The following is a 16,908-nucleotide window of genomic DNA, read 5'->3' on the forward strand; positions in this document are numbered from 1 at the left end:
TGAATAACAACTTCAGGTTCATAGAAATGGGATACAAAAATGACAGGAGGGTTATAGAGGTAAAGATGACTTTAGATGAAATGCATGTGAATGTAGATATATACTGATTACAGCAGCGTCTCTGTATTAGCATTTCCGTGTATATAGTGAGAGATCTAAAATCATTTTATTCTTAAAATACATTTATTTTTAATATTCTCTTTAGGGAAGATTCTCTTACTACTTCGAATTACGTCTCAGTGTATAGGCAAGAACATCAGCCTATCAAATAGTGTCAATTTAATTTAAAGGGATTAATTTTCAAATGTAGCCACTCCATCCATATGTTTCCAAGGTGAAAAGAGCAAACATTTCTTTAAATAGCATTTTACAAAGGATTAAAATGCGGAAAAGACTCCTAGTAAGGTGTAGAGAAAAGAAGAATCAGATCATTTCCATGTGCTATGGATTTACAATTGTGATTCTAAGCTTGATGAATTTGCAGTACCAGAGGAGGCAAGAAGTTGCATTTAAATGTATCAATTACTCCAGTATACATACTATTATTATGGTAATGCCACATTACCAAAGGTGTATGATTCCAAGTGCCAAATAAAGGTGTCACTTTACAAAATAGTTTGTCTAAATTAAAAATCATTCATTTTGACAATTAAAAACATGTGCTCATGAAGTAGCATGCGTCTACTAAGTTTAAATAGCTTTAGAAATTTATAGTGAAAAAATTCTTCAAAGAAAATATATATTGCTGCCAATTAACTCTAAATCATGTCAAATATTTATTACACTTTAAAATATTAGCTTTTATACTAATTTTCTAAAAGTTTCCTAAAAATTAGTGTTAAAAAATCTTATTAGGGCCTATTGGAAATATTAGTTCTAACTTTTCATATTTCATAGTGTGAGGGAGGAAGAAACTTTCCTCCACCTTCAAAATTCTTCTTGCTGGTCTAATACTCAAATAGACATGAGAAAGATTACTAAGAGGAAATAATCAAATTTAATACATACATATGTATGAGAACCCCACATACATCATTCAGAGACCTCACATGCATGGGAGGTTTAGAGACAAAAAAAGAACATGGGCATATAAGACATTCTGAGCTGGGGATGAAGCAAGGGACTTCAAAGGGTCATTGCAGAATGATAAGAGCAGATGTTTAGTAAATAGATGTTTGCCCAGACATATAGGTGGGTCAAAAAAGAGATTACTGCTAGTAATCTCTTATTATGGGCAAGGCCCCTAATTTGAGTTCTTCTAGTTAAAGGGAAGGGCAAAAGTTTCTCTTGGATCTGAAGATAACATTATCCTTAGCTCAAAACAATCCTCTTACCATACAAGTACATCTTGGGGTAACTAGCTCTGAACCTCTATAATAGTTTTCAAAGTTAAATATGCAAATATTTTGTAATATTTATTAATTTTAAAGAAAATACCAGTATTTGTATTAGACTGTTTTAAAATAAAAATGAAACAAAATTAATAAAATGTATTACATGCAAAGAGAACAATTTATTTTTGTTTTCATAAAGTTAAAATCTAGGGAAGTCAGTTTTTATTTAAAAAGAAATTAAAAAATAATGTTTTAATGCTTTTGAAAATAATTTATTTTTAATACTTTTAGTTTTTAAGGTGTATGATTTTGATCCTACCTTGTTTGAATGCATGAGGTAGACACTCTAATTTTTCCCTATTGACTTTCATTTCTAATTACGCCGACTGATATTACTTCTAATGTGAGAATTGTCAAGGTATAGCCCTGAATGATAAAATGTTTCCTAAAAATGGTTTTACGAAAACCTAACTACTGTTAAGGAACTTTGTTCTATGCCACCCCTTCTGGAGAATAAATAGTCTGCATTTGTTAGTAATGAGGAAATACTAAGTGATTTAAAAAATTATATGTATTATCTACATTGATTTAGCTGTTAAATTTCAGCAGTAGGTTTAGTAACTTATTTTATGATATGTGTTCAGGGAGTAGGGAATTGTAAAAATATCATTTATTATCCAGTCACATGCATTTGCTATGACAATACACAGGCAAGATACTGTAAGAAATGGATAAGAGAACATCCTTTTGAGAATATCTCATTATTTGTATGTAAAGAATTCCATTGCAGTTAATAAAATAGTTTTCTGAATAGTTCTAGACGGGAACAAATAATAAGAGAACAGGATAGAATTAATCCACAGTACTTTCAGTTTTGACAGACTTTTTAGCTGTCACTGCATATATTCAAAACAAGTACCCCTTTATATGAATAAATATCAACTGCTAACACAAAGGACAATGAAAATTTTGTTTGGAACTAAGTATACCTTCTCCTCCTTTAAATCCCTAAAACATACGCTTTCTCAGCAAAGATTTGTCTTATTTTAAATGCAATCCATGTCTACTTTTTCTTGCAATGTCTACTACATTTCAGCAATCTCATTTCCTCAGCCCAATGACATATGTTACTAGTTGGTAGCAAAGCTCCATCTTAGAAATGTCAAACTAAATGAATATGGCAAAATCACGAAAAATAAGTTTATCCTGCGAGCTGTCTGAGTTCCCAGATCCTGAATGTTCTGATTCACCAGCCCAGCTGAATTCAGGGAGGCACATGAGCACTTCTGTAGCTAGCCAACACCCTTGAGCTTCAGTGCCTCAAAATAATATTTCTAGGAAATGCTTTAGTCAAAATTCTCTGCCTCCCAGATAAAGCTAGTAGGAATTGCAGAATGCATCCAACTCTCTAAATTGTAAATAAATTTAACTTATAATATTGAAAGACAAAGCTTCCTATGTCATTTATAACAGTACTGTGGCATTTGCAATTTCTATATAACAACAGTGATTGATAAATAGTAAAGTGTGTTGAAATAATAACTTGCTCATCTAAAATTAAGAGAACCATATTAATTGGAAGTTTGTTTTAATTTTGTGTTTAATGCTGAAAATACACCATCTAGTGCATGAATGAAATTATAAGAATGAAACTTCAGAGTTTAACTTGAAGTCTTTGATAATTGAATAAGAAAAAATAGGACAAATCAATAATGGTGCTTGTTCTGAAGACAACCTGGTCTATCAGTCCCATAGACCCTCCAAGTTTTTTACGATTAGTAATCCATAGTGCATTGTTATTTCATCTCTACTTTTAACCTACAGTTGCCTCTATATTTAAAGTGAATTTATTTTAGATATCATGTAATTGATTCTGTTATTTAGTCTATTTCTGCTTTTTTTAATTGGTTTCTTAAAAATCATGTTTAATATAATTGTTGCTATGTATCTTTAATTAAATTATCTTACTATTTGTTTCCTATTTGTATCTGTACTTTATTCCTTTTTACTCTTGTCTTCTTTAGGATTAAGTAATTTTTAGGTTTCTGTAATATCTCCTGCTAAAGAGGTAGCCGGATTTTATAAGATGTAATACCAACTTCCCAAACTCCAACTAGAAGAGGTTTTGGCATTTGATCTGATGATAGACACCGCAGAGAATGGCAATAGCTTGCAGCATAGTGTAATGTGAAAAAATAAAGGAGGTCAATCCCATGTTCTCTCATAGGAATCGAAGTGAAGAAACATGCAGAGGATTTTCCACTGAGCAATAGGTGCTGAAGCTGAAAGATCATGATATAGAGATAAAGGAAACTGTGTTATCATATGCATGCCAGTATTATAAATTATTTGAAACTTTGAATATGAAGAGTTGTTTGCAGATAGAAATAGGAGGAGAAACTGTATGAAAAGAACTAGGAGAGGAAGATAGCCATTCATGGGTAGCTAGACCATCCTCTCTTTCAGATGCTTCTAGATTCCAATCTCAATCTATATCTATGCCAATAACAAATATAGTTTTCTTAGAGTAACAAAAACTCTGAATAGGTAGTGACATATAATGTCACAGCAACTATTTGAGTCTTAGTTATGTCACAGAGAAAGGAAAATCTTGTTTCTTATATTTTTTAACTAGTATAGAAAAAATGTTAGCAAGAAAAAATGGGTATAAGTATATATTGTTAGACTTGGTTAATATATAACTATGGAAATAATTGTTTAAATGGTCATTATGAATATTAAAATATTTCATATGTTTCAAAAAGTAATAATTATGCTGATTTTTTCTAACACAAATGTTTTGAAATAATTACAGCTGCTTCTCTTATCAGTCTAATTTTCTTTCATGTTCTTTGTGTGTGTGTTTTTTTAATGTAACTGGCATGTGTTTAAATGGATGACTGATTATGTAGCTGTGAATCAAAATAATTTGTTTTCTTTGAATCATTTGAATACGAAAAACAATTAAATAATTTGCCTCATCTGCTAACTGCCTTGAATAAATTTGATCATTGAAGCTCAATTTTACTTTAAGATTGGTCATCACATTAATTCATTTGCTTTTCAGATCATTTTAATTCTTCTTGTTCAAACATTTAAATACCTTAAAACAACAGCAATGTTAGCAACAACTACTTTCCCAGAGGATTTAGTAAATGATTCCTCCCTTGATCCTTTCATTTGAACTCATTAATTAGAAACTAACATAATTTTATTTATACATAATGTGAAATATAGTTATATAAGAAGCCAAGGATGATTTTTTTTTTCTTTTAACTTCCAGTATAAGCAAATTCTCCAGACTTTTTATCACTGATTCTGATTTTCACACTCTGAAGTGAGATTTGCTCATCCATACCCATCTCATCTCTCTTTTCAGGCTTTGAAGAGGAACACTGTGAAATTAATGTGAATGAGTGCCTCTCCCTTCCCTGTCAGAATTATGGTGACTGTGAAGATGGGGTAAACAATTTCAGGTAGAAAAAAAATCTAGATACATGTTTATGAATTTAGATGTATCTAGATGTATGTATGTTTGTAATTTCATTTGACAAAATTGAACTTTTTTTTTGATATTAACAATTTGTCATGCTAGAATTATTTGAAACTTAGATTTTATACATTTATATCAATGGGGTTTTTAAATTTCTTTGTTTAAAGGTGTGTTTGCAGACCCGGGTTTTCTGGACATCTATGTGAAATTGAAACTGAGTGTTCCTCTAAACCTTGCAAAAATAATGGAACCTGTATGGATCTGATAAGCAGGTTAGAAGCTGTATTTTACTGAATCAATTGTTTTATATGTGAGATTTAATGAATAATAAAGTGAACATACATGCACTCATTCAACTGAAGAAGCAGAATACTGCTGATGCCCATGGGCCTGTCCCCAAACACTCCTCCACTCTCCTGCTTGATTGTATTGAATATTCTGAATTTATGTGTAACACCCTTGCCTTTAAAATGCAGTATGTGTGCCTTTAGTTTGCATAGTAATATAACTGAAGTGATATCATGTATAGTCTTGTGCAAGAATATATTTCATTGAATATGATGTTTCTCCATTATCTGTTAATGCATGTATCTGTAGCTCTTTTTTATCAATTATACAATATTTTATTTAAATACATGCCAATATTTCTTTATCATTCTCTTGGGCATGATTTTTGGGTTGTTTTTTCTTCCTTAGAAATAATAATACTATTAAAGTTTTCAAATATTATTTCTCCAAATATACAAGTACTGGTGTCACACTAATTTTCATACCTAGAAGTAGAATCCTTGAATCATTAGGTAGACACTTTCACATTTACTGTTTCAAGTATTTTTAAATTTCATTTCACTTTGTAAATGGAATACTTATACTTAGTAAAAGTAAATAAATATTCTTATTTGTATTGTCAGAATGTTCCATTTGAGCTTTGTCTTATGTATGAAATTATATCTCCTTATAGTTTTTCTCTGTATTCCCATACTAACTATGAGTTTGAATATTTTTCCATACATCTTGAGACATTCAATTGTTTCTGGAAATGCCTGTTTTTGGTATCTGCTCATTAATATTCTCCTTTTATAGATTTCTAAGAAACTTTATACATTCTAATTATTAATACTTTTGTTAGTTGTATTACTGAAAATATCTACTGGTTGTGACTTCACATTTCACCTTCTTCATGATAAATTTTGAGTGCTAAACTTAATTTTAAAATAATCAAATTAATTAATAAGTTAGTATATGGTTTGCTTTCTTGTACCTCATTTAAAAATATTTACCTTAGGACCAAAGCATGTTTCTTATATTTCCTTTAAAAATACTTAAAATTCTGCCCTTCATATTTAAATCTTAGAATATTGTGAGTATAGTATTAGATAGGAATCTAAGTTTATTTTTTCCATTTAAATAACCGATTGTGCCTGCTACATGTGATGAATCAAGTCAACCTTTTACTCATTGATCTGCCTGATCTGGAATACCTTCTTGGTCACAGGTCAAGTTCCCATGTATGAATATATTTATTTCTCTGCCTCTATTTCATTTCCTTAGTTTAGTTAGCCACCTATGTGTCAGTACCATAAATCTGAATTATTTACCTTTGAAATATTTCAGTACTCATAGGGCAAGTCTTCTTTAGTAAGCTTTAATTGTATTTGACAGTTTTTTTCTGTTACAATCAACTACATTCTGCATATATCCCTAATATCCAAACAAACAAACAAACAAATGAAACCCAGGTAAAATTTTGATTGGAATTTTATTGAATTTATAGATCGATTTGAGAAGAAAAAAATGTCTTTATTGATATGGATCTTTTAAAATATCTATTAAAAAATGGACAAATTCAACTGAGCATATATTGATTGGGTAAAACAGACTTGTTTTTTAGGTCACAGTTGCTCTCTGAGTACCAAGGGCTATGTTTACTTTTCATAGAGATCTAACATCAACAATTATTGTTGAAAATTGTGTTGTAAAATGCTTAAGTTTTTTATAATCTTCTATTATTTCTATCATTTTCTATGGCTTTTTCATTGTTCAGTCTGGTGAAGTAAATGGGAACATGCTTTGAATCACTAACCCTGCAACTCTCAAGCCTATCAAGGTGACAATAGTCACAAGTTCCGCTGGAATACAGAATTGTCCTCAGTTTAAAATCTCGATGCATAAGAAAAGGCAATTCAAGATCTTCCAATTAGGCTTTCCTCCATAACAGCTCTTATTCCAATGTGGAAATTTTATTACTAAGTATATGACTACACTATACATTCAAAAACTGTGGGGGGAAAGAAAACATATATATATCCCAAAATATATATATGGATTTGGGACCCATCTACTAGAATTAAATAATCTTATATTCCTACTGGTGACTTGCAGTGATATTCAAAGATAAGTGTAAGTTCAGAGGCAGTATCCAATAACTCCTAAGGGTGTGCATATCTTTCTTTCATCAGTGAGCAGTCACACTGGTAAAATGTCCTCAGATCCCTCTGAGGAGGCTTCAGGAAGATACATGTAATACCTGTGACTATATTGCAAGAGTCTACTTCAAAGGGGCTTGCTATCCTTCAGCTGAGGGACTGAGTTTGTGACATAGCTTAGGTCTGAAATTGTGTAAACACATAGGAATCCCTACAAAGGCAAGTTAAATGGTTTCTGTCCTACAGACCTATATATCTAATTCTATATATGTTATATATATATATATAATATATATGTTATATGCAATATATAACATGTTATATTAACTTATATTATATATAGTAGCACCATAGTAGATTGTCCATATATATAATTTCTAGTAACCTATCACTGATTAGCCACTGCCAAGGATATATGTTAATCATTCCATCAATCACCATTCTGTTTCTCTAATTTATGTGGTTATTTGCTCATTTTTTATATGATAAGCAAGTATATTCAACAGGCTTTATTTATTCTTGGATCCTATTATTCTAATTCATATCAGGGAACTCAATTTCACTCCTGCATCCCACATTGTTATCTCGAGCTTATAAAGGACAATCACCCCAGAGCTCATCAAAATATAGTGAACCCTCACTGACCCTATTCTTAGTGTCGGTGAATGGAGTGCCCACCTGAGTGAATGGACTTTCTTCCTAGGAAACTGGAATGCCCTTTCATATTCTCTGAGGATAGAAATTAAGGGCTAACTGAGCAATTTTTTTACCCTAGATTTATTCAGACATTTTCATAACAATGAGCCCATGAACTATTCCTTCTAACATATACCAAGAAAACTCTGGCTCTTCTACCTCACTAATTTAAGCTGGGATTGGGTCCCGTCTTTGAGTAGCCAGCCTATTATACGCCACACCAGATATTCATATTAGTACATTAAATCTTCTGTCTGTACCCATGACAATAAGTTCAGCTCATTTAGGTATTGTGTTTATTTTCCTTTTGTTTGGCCATCTGAAATTCAGCCCCACACTGACTTCCCAACTTGTGACAATCTAGATTGATGGGTTATCTCTTCCTAGTTAATGTTTCCATCTCTCATCAGTAAAGGTAGAATTTAATCCTGGTAAGAAATGTTCAGGAGCGACCAGGGGAAACGGGAAAAAGTTTATGTCAATTCTTTCAGTGCCATTTAGAGGAAGGCTTGTATGCAGAGAAGTACAGATTCCTTATGACACAGAAGTTTTGCCTCTATGAGTAAGAGAGATTAAAGTGAATACAGATATTTAAGTTCCTCAGCCATATCTGTTGTCTGTCTACCTGGAAAATGAACTCTTTTAAAATTACTGTATAGACTGTATTGGTTTGCTGTAGTTGCTTAACAAAAAAACCTGAAATCTCAATGGTTAAAAATAATAATCATTTACTGCTATTTTCACATCTGTGGTCTCCTGCAATTTGGCTAATCAGTATAGGTAGAATTCAACTAGGTTTCTCTGGGGCATGGCTAGCGGAGGGCAGGGGAGTATTTGCAGGCCTATTACATGACCTTAAATGGCTTGCTCCAAATGTCTCTCAGCCTCATTGGACTAGCATGCTCTTCTCATTGAGTGGCAGAAGCTCAAGAGAATAAGCCAAAACATGCAAACTCTCTTAAGCCCTAGGCTGTGAAATACATTCTCCATCCTTTACCTATAGATCACTATGAAAAAAAAGAATCAAGGTCAAGCCTGAAAGCATGGGGCAAATAAGCACTCTCTTTCCATGATGACATTGTGGTAAAGAATTAAGATTAAAAAAATCAGAATATAAGATAAAATATGTAAAGAATATGAAAAAGCAATTCAAAGAGTAGCACATTTAAATGATCAGTAAACAGATAATTAGGAAACCTAAAATAAGATGAGGTATTATTATATGTCTTTCCAAGATGAATCTCATTCACTGCTCATGGGAATATGAAGAGCTACTCTGGGGAAAGTTCATGTGTATATATGCCATAGAGAAAGTCTTAAATATGGGTACAGGGAGATATGTACATTGTTATACATTTGCAGAATGTTTACAATAGTAAAACTTTAGAAACAATCAAAATAAGAAAAATGTAATATAATAATAAACAGAAAACTATATAGTATTTACTCTGAATAAACTATAAGAATAATTATTGCTTAATGTTTATTGAAATATGTGATAAATGGAAAAAGAAAGTATCAGAATTATATATGCAACATATTATTTAGTAAAATATTTTGTAAGAAACTGCCAAACTATCTTCCAAAGTGACTATCATTTGTATCCCCACCAGCAGTGAATGAGAGTTGTCATTTCACATTCTCATAAGTATTTGGTATTGTCAGTGTTCTGGATTTTGGCTATTCTAAAAGATGTGTGCTGGTATCTCATTGTTTGAATTTGCATTTTCCTGATAATATATTTTGTGGAGCACCTTTTCATACACTTATTTAACATCAGTATGTCTCTTTGGTGAGGTGTCTCTGTTAAGGCCATTGGCCCATTTTTTAATTGTTTTTTTTGTTTGTTTGTTTTCTTATTGTTGAGTTGTAAGAGTTATTTGTACATTATGTTAGATATATCTTTTGCAAACTTTTTCTTCTGGTCTGTGGTTTGTCTTATCATTCATTTGCCATTGTCTGTCACAGAACAGAAACTTAATTTTAATGAAGTCTAGCTTTTCAATTTTTTTTCATGGATCATGGATGTGGTGTCATATTTAAAAAGATAAACAAACCCAAGGTCATTTATATTTTCTCCTGTGTTATCTTAAAGAAGTTTTATAATTTTGCATTTCATATTAGGTATATGATCCATTTTGAATTAATTTATATAAATGGGTTTAAGGTCTGTGTCTAGAATTTCTTTATTCTTCTTCTTCTTTTTTTTTTTTTTTTACATAGGTGTTCAGTTCTTTGAGTACCATTTTGTTGAAGAGACCAGTTTTTCTCTATTGAATTGTCTTTGCCCCTTTGTCAAAGATAAGTTGACAATATTTATGTGGGTCTATTTCTGAGCTCTCTACTTGTTCCATCGATTGATCTATCATCTGTCTATCTATCTATCTACCTGCCTAACTATTTATCTATCATCTATCTATTTATTTTAATAACACCATCTTGATTACCATAACTTTATGGTAAGTCTTGAAGTCAGGCTGTGTCAGTCATCCAACCTTGTTCTTCTCATCAATATTGTATCATCTTCAACATTGAATTCTGTGTCTTTTGCCTCTACATATAAACTTTAGGATTGTTATGTCGATATCCACAAAATAATGCTGGGATTTTCATTTTGATTTCACTGAATCTAGAGATCCAGTTGAGCAGAATTTGACATCTTGATAATACAGAGTCTTCCTATCCATAAACATGGAATATCTCTATTTTCTTTCTGACTTTTTTCATCAGAATTTTGTAGTTTTCTTCATATGAATTGTGTGCATATATTGTTAAATTTATACCTAATTATTTAATTTTGAGGCTGCCAATAACACTTAATAAAATATTAAAATATATTTTGAAGCATATCATCCTAAGAATAGTGATTTTTCTTTTTGCAGAGAGAAATGGAGAAGAATTAATCTGGATGTATGATAAGGGGTATCAAATATAATCATTATACATTCTCCTTAAAAATTCTTCAGCAACTTGGAAAAATATTAAGATATATTAAATACAGATGCTGATTATATGGGCATTGATTATTCTAGTCTCAGAAAATTACTTTGTTTAAATTGTTATGATACAAGCCATTTTCCATGCATTAAAATGTTTAAATGACAGAAAAGTCGAGGAACAGCAGAAAAATGAGTAATCACATTTTTATACCCCATCTGTTTTGCAAGAATATGTTTTTCGGTTAAACAATTTTCTTTCATTGGTTTTAGCATGTTGATATTAACTTACCCTTAAAAGTCTTTGAAATAATCTAACAACTCATTTAAAACTATTTGATGTATATTTAGTGCAAATTAAGTTAAACTACAGATATACAAACAGGAATAACATTAAAAATAGTAATTATTACATAATATATTTCATGATTACTTTCATGTTTTTAATCTGTTTCATTCACACTTTTGGTTTTTGAAACTGAGGCCTGCAAAAATTAATATTTAATCCTAATGACATTATGTAAAGATGAATTCCTTGATATATGACAGCCTAATTCATTTACAAAACCACTGCAATAGTGGAAACTGGAATTGACATTTTCTGACACTTGATAATATATGTTATCCAATAGAACTAATTTTTTTTTAAGCCACAGTCATTAGTTCACTTAGGTCACTGATAATAATATTTTTCTGCTAAAAGTGAGAATTCACCAGAACAATCACAATAACAGACACTGGTCCATTGAAAGAATACAGAAGAAAACAAATTTTTCAAATGCTTAGCCAATATTATCATAACCAAATCATTATCAATAAGAATATTTTGACCAATGTTTGATGTTCATGTGTTTATCAGTTTTTTACTGTCTTAAAGTTGAAAATGATTCGTTAATATGCATTTAACTAAAAGACAAAAATCTTTACATTCTTCTATAAATTATTTACCTAGAAACCAGTTTTTAATTCAAATGAATTGTATTATTGAACACATTGCCACAACACCACTGTTTGAGATTAAAACCCACATCCATGTGAAGTAAAATTATAATAGTGACATACAGACTATTTTAAAGATAATTACTCGCTGAAGCAAATATATTGGGAAGAAAATAATTGGTTAACTTTTTTTTTTCTTTTTGTTTGAGGTACACAGAATGTACACTTTAAAGTATAACATCTAAAAGATGCTATATAAATTGAAACGAACAATATGAACTATTCCTATCCTAGCATATGCAATATCCTTTTATTAAATTTGATAGGCTTTTTTCATGTGCAAATTTTCAAAAGACTGTGATTACTTTTCATTATAGATATAGGATACTTAAATATGCCTGTATTTGTTAAAAAATAAAAAAATATTGAACAAATAGTAAGTTTTATGTCATATTTTATAACTGATTAAAAATTTAAATATATTATCTAAAGGATTTATTTAACTAATTTTCTTATAAAATTTTAATATAAGAACCTTTATCCATGTTGCAAATATAAAATAGATTATTCACATTCTGATGAATAAATTTCATTAATTATAAATAACTGTGGAACAGGAATGCTGTTATAGTATACAGGAAAGTATATACATTGTTTTAAATGTGTTATAAATTCTCTCAAAATCTGAATTGCTATAAAGGGCTAAGAAATTCTAGTAAAGTTTCATAAGCAACAGTTTATAGTTATATTTTTGTCTTTCGACTGTTGGTTTAAATGAAATAGTCTATTGAAAGAAATATATATCAGAACTTAATATTATAAATATATTTTTAAATGGAAATGGTCATTAAAAATCTGTACTATGTTTTAGATCATATAATATGATTTAAGCAATATAGTGGTTAAAATAACTCAGCTGTCTAGAAGCAGAAAAACAGTTTCTCTACTTTATAATTCCTTTCTCATCTGTAGTAAAATGAACATAAGAAAAAAATAATGTAAATAATAATGTAAAAAGGGGCTAATTTTAAAGCTATAAGCCCCTGTGATTATATTGCATTTATTTCATCTCCTTTCATTAAGGCAATATCACTTTATGTAGAATGTAATTACTCTTTTTTATCGTTACCTTATTTTAATGTATCGAATTTTCTTCAGAAGTCAACTGTTAAAATGCCTTTTAGTTATTTAAAAAGTGTCTTGAAAACCTATCTGGAAAATTTTAGATCTTTATCAAATTAAAATAAATTTCAACAAAAGTGCTCAATACTCAGAAGTGGAATTGCTGGGTCATAGAAAGTTCTATTTTTAATTTTCTGAGGGACTTCCATACTGTTTTCCATAGTGGACATAACAATTTGACATCCCATCAACAGTGCATGAGGGTTCCCTTTTCTCTACATCCTCACCAACACTTGTTGTTTGTTGTTTAAATGACAGCCATCCTGACAGGTGTGATGTGATATCTCATTATGGTTTTAATTTGTATTTCTCTAAGGATTAGTGACATTGAGTGTCTTTTCATGTCTATTGCTCCTCTGTATGTCTTCTTCGTGGAAATGTCCATTCAGGTCCTCTGCCCATTTTTTAATTAGATTGTTTTTTGGTGTTATATGAATTTTATCTAAATTTTTTATATTAACAATTCTACTTCTGAATGTTTATCAGAAAAAAATTCCAAAACACTCATTGGAAAGGATATATTCATCACTATGTTCACTGTAGCACTATTTACAATAGCAAAATATGGGAGCAACCTAAGTGCCCATCAATAGACAACTGAATAAAGAAGATGTGATGTATATAATGGTATATTACTCAGTCATAAAAAAGAATAAAATCTTACCATTTGTGATAACATTTGTGACCTAGAGGGTATTATGTCAAGTGAAGTAAATCAGACAGAGAAAGATAAATTCCACCTAATCTCAATTATATGTGGAATCTAAAGAACAAAATAATCAAACAAAACAGAAACAGACCCATAAATACAGAGAACAAATTGATGGTTGCCAGATGGGCAGCAGGTTGAGGGATTGGGTGAAAAAAAAGGGATTAAGAAGTACAGGTTGGCAGTTACAAAATAGTCATGGGGACATAAAGTACAGCATAGGGAATATAGTCGATAATGTTGTAATAACTGCATATGGTGCCAGGTGGTTACTAGATTATTGGAGGATTACTTTGTAAATTATATAAATGTCTAACCACTATGCTATACCCCTGAAAATAATATAAAATAATATTAAATATCAACTTTAATTAAAAAATAAAAATTAAAAAGTTTTGTGGTAAGAAACACAAAGTGTTCAATACTTTAACAACCTATTAAATTCCACTCAATTTTTTTTAAATAAAAGCCTTGCATTTAAATTAGATATTTCCATTTTATCAAAAGTATATTACATATTCTGTAGTCTTAATTATTCCTTTGAGACAGGATATTTTTAATATATGCATATTTGTGTTTCAAAAGTTGTTAAGATAGTTTTGTCAATGGGAAGAAATGTTTTAGAGACTTTTAATATGCAATACAATAATTACTATAAAATGAACTGGGTCACTTAAGACATCAATAAAAATCAAGGTTCATTTTTACTTTTTCCCTTAGCCTAGGTAGATGTGGTCTGTGTAAACTGAGAATGGGACCCTCAGCAGTTAAAAAGAGAAAGAAAATACACCAAAGCTGAAGGGATTTTATACCTTAGAAAGAGGTCAGTAGGAAGAGAAATATAGTAAGGATCCTTATAGACATATCCTATGCACTTTGACCTTTTACAGGTTTGAAGGGCCAAGTGCAGAGAATGAGTTAGGAATGTGCAGCACTTTGCTTGATTCTTCTACTCAAGAGAGGCAGTGAGGGGGTGAGGCAAGAAAGAGAGAGAGAATGGGGTGGAAAGAAGGGTGACAGAAAGAGTACACATGTATTTTAATGCTTCTGTGAAAGACTAAACACAGACGTCAGAGCAGATGCTCTGTTCTGTAATAAAAATTTGATTTCCATGGAAATTTGCCTTAATACTATATAATAAATGAATATAACTTTTAGTAAAAACTATAAAAGGATCTAAAAAGCTAAAATTTAGAAGGTAATTAGAATTGAATAATGAACAAAGGAGCATAATGGGTAGGGAAAAAATTTGAATCTTTTCATACACCCTCAAAATGACCATACAGACGAATAAAAAAATTAAACAAATCCTACCTCTTCACCACAAGAAGATGGAAAACATGAAAAATTTGACATCAAATGATAGAAGCAAATAATATGTTTAAAATAATATAAACAAGTTCTCATTGTTAGAAAAAAAATTTCAAATATAGAAATAGGCTAGACTAAAATATATCCTATTATGTTAAACTGGAATCGGGGTGTTAATATGAATTCATGCATTTGTATATATCAGTTTATAATAAACATATACATGAAATCATATGCAAAAAAATAGATATAGAAATGAACATATTTTTGTTAATATGTATATACAGACACATACAGTATGTATATACAACTAACTATATGTATACATATACATACATACACATACACATAGAAATTATCTTGGTTTTTAAGTATCATGCTTCACTTAAAGGAGCCATTTCTTGTATAATGTCTGATTTCAGATCCAGGATAGAAAATATGTAAGATAAACCTGGACTATCTTATGCAAAAAAGTAAGAAAGTGCTCAAAGAATGATGAAAACATGCCCAAAGGATACAGGTGACAGCTTAATGAGGTTCCTACTATGCAAATCTCAGAAGAATTGAGTATCAATATAAATAATAACAGTTACATGTTTGACCCATCAAATGAAATAAAAATTCATGAATCTGGTTAGACACAGATAAATAATTGAATAAATAAATAAATGAACGAAAGAAAAGAAAAACCTCTTTCTAACAATCAGATGTCATCTAGTAAATGTGGAAAAAATGCTGAGTTAGAAAAGCATTATTTGGCAAATAGTATAGAAATGATTGATTTAGGTACGGATTATTAATGCAGAACATCTCCAATTTTAAGATAATTGAAATCTGCAGATCCTAAGGGACTGATGTGGCCTAATGGTCACATCAATTATCTTAGGATCTGGAGATTTCAATTATCTTCTGGAGAAGAAAAAATGTCTCAAAATAATTTCTAATATTCTACAGTTCAGGCTAAAAAGTAGTTTTTGCAACTTCTGTAAATATGATAGAACATCCTAAGTACATGCAACAGTTATATAAATTGAGATCAGTTAGTATCTCATATATTTTGTAGTAATATATTTTTAAACTTATCAATAAGGGAAAAAACCACTTTCTAGACGTATTTTTACTGCCACATCTAAGAACGCTGTGCCCAACTCCTACCTACTCTAATCCCTTGAAATCATCATCAATTCGTTGAGAACGCACAATATTAATCAAAAATGGTATCATTAACAAGACTATCTTGATTTTAATAAGGCATTTTAAAGATTCATTAATTTATTTTGCATGAGATTTGAAAATACTGGTGAGATCATGGAAATGGAGAAAATTTTTGCTGTTTGAACACAAATTCAAAGAGTCATAGTAACTGGATTAACATCATCCTAAAATAAGTTGTTATGGTTGTTTTCTAGCTACATAGAGAGCTCTTAAAAATGCAATTCTCTTTGATATCAGCCTGAAGTTGCACATGCAATTTTAATACCTTCTGTCCAACTAATACAAAGATTCCACTATTTTTTTTCTTTTTTATGACTAACCAGTAAATCTTTTCTGTCACCTTCCCTAGCAGTTAGCTCTGTTTTTGTAGGAATTCAAACTTTTCTCTATTGGCATATATTTACCGTACTATTTGCATGTTGATGTTCCTAACTTCTTTATGAAACTGACAAAAGCAAGCCCAAGCATTATTTACAGTTGGATATGGATACTCAACTAAAGTCTGGCTCTCATTCAATGTGGTCAATGAGTAAAAGAGGAGCATGGGCATGTTAGATTTCTGGTGATTATGTTTTCATTTTAATGACAACTATGTTGAAACTGAAATTAATTAGCAAGAGTTGTTTTAGAAAAGCAGAGTAAAAATCTGTCTCAAAAGCATTACAAA

Source organism: Pteropus vampyrus, unplaced genomic scaffold (assembly GCF_000151845.1).
Source record: "Pteropus vampyrus isolate Shadow unplaced genomic scaffold, Pvam_2.0 Scaffold64, whole genome shotgun sequence".
Classification (NCBI taxonomy): Eukaryota; Metazoa; Chordata; class Mammalia; order Chiroptera; family Pteropodidae; genus Pteropus; species Pteropus vampyrus.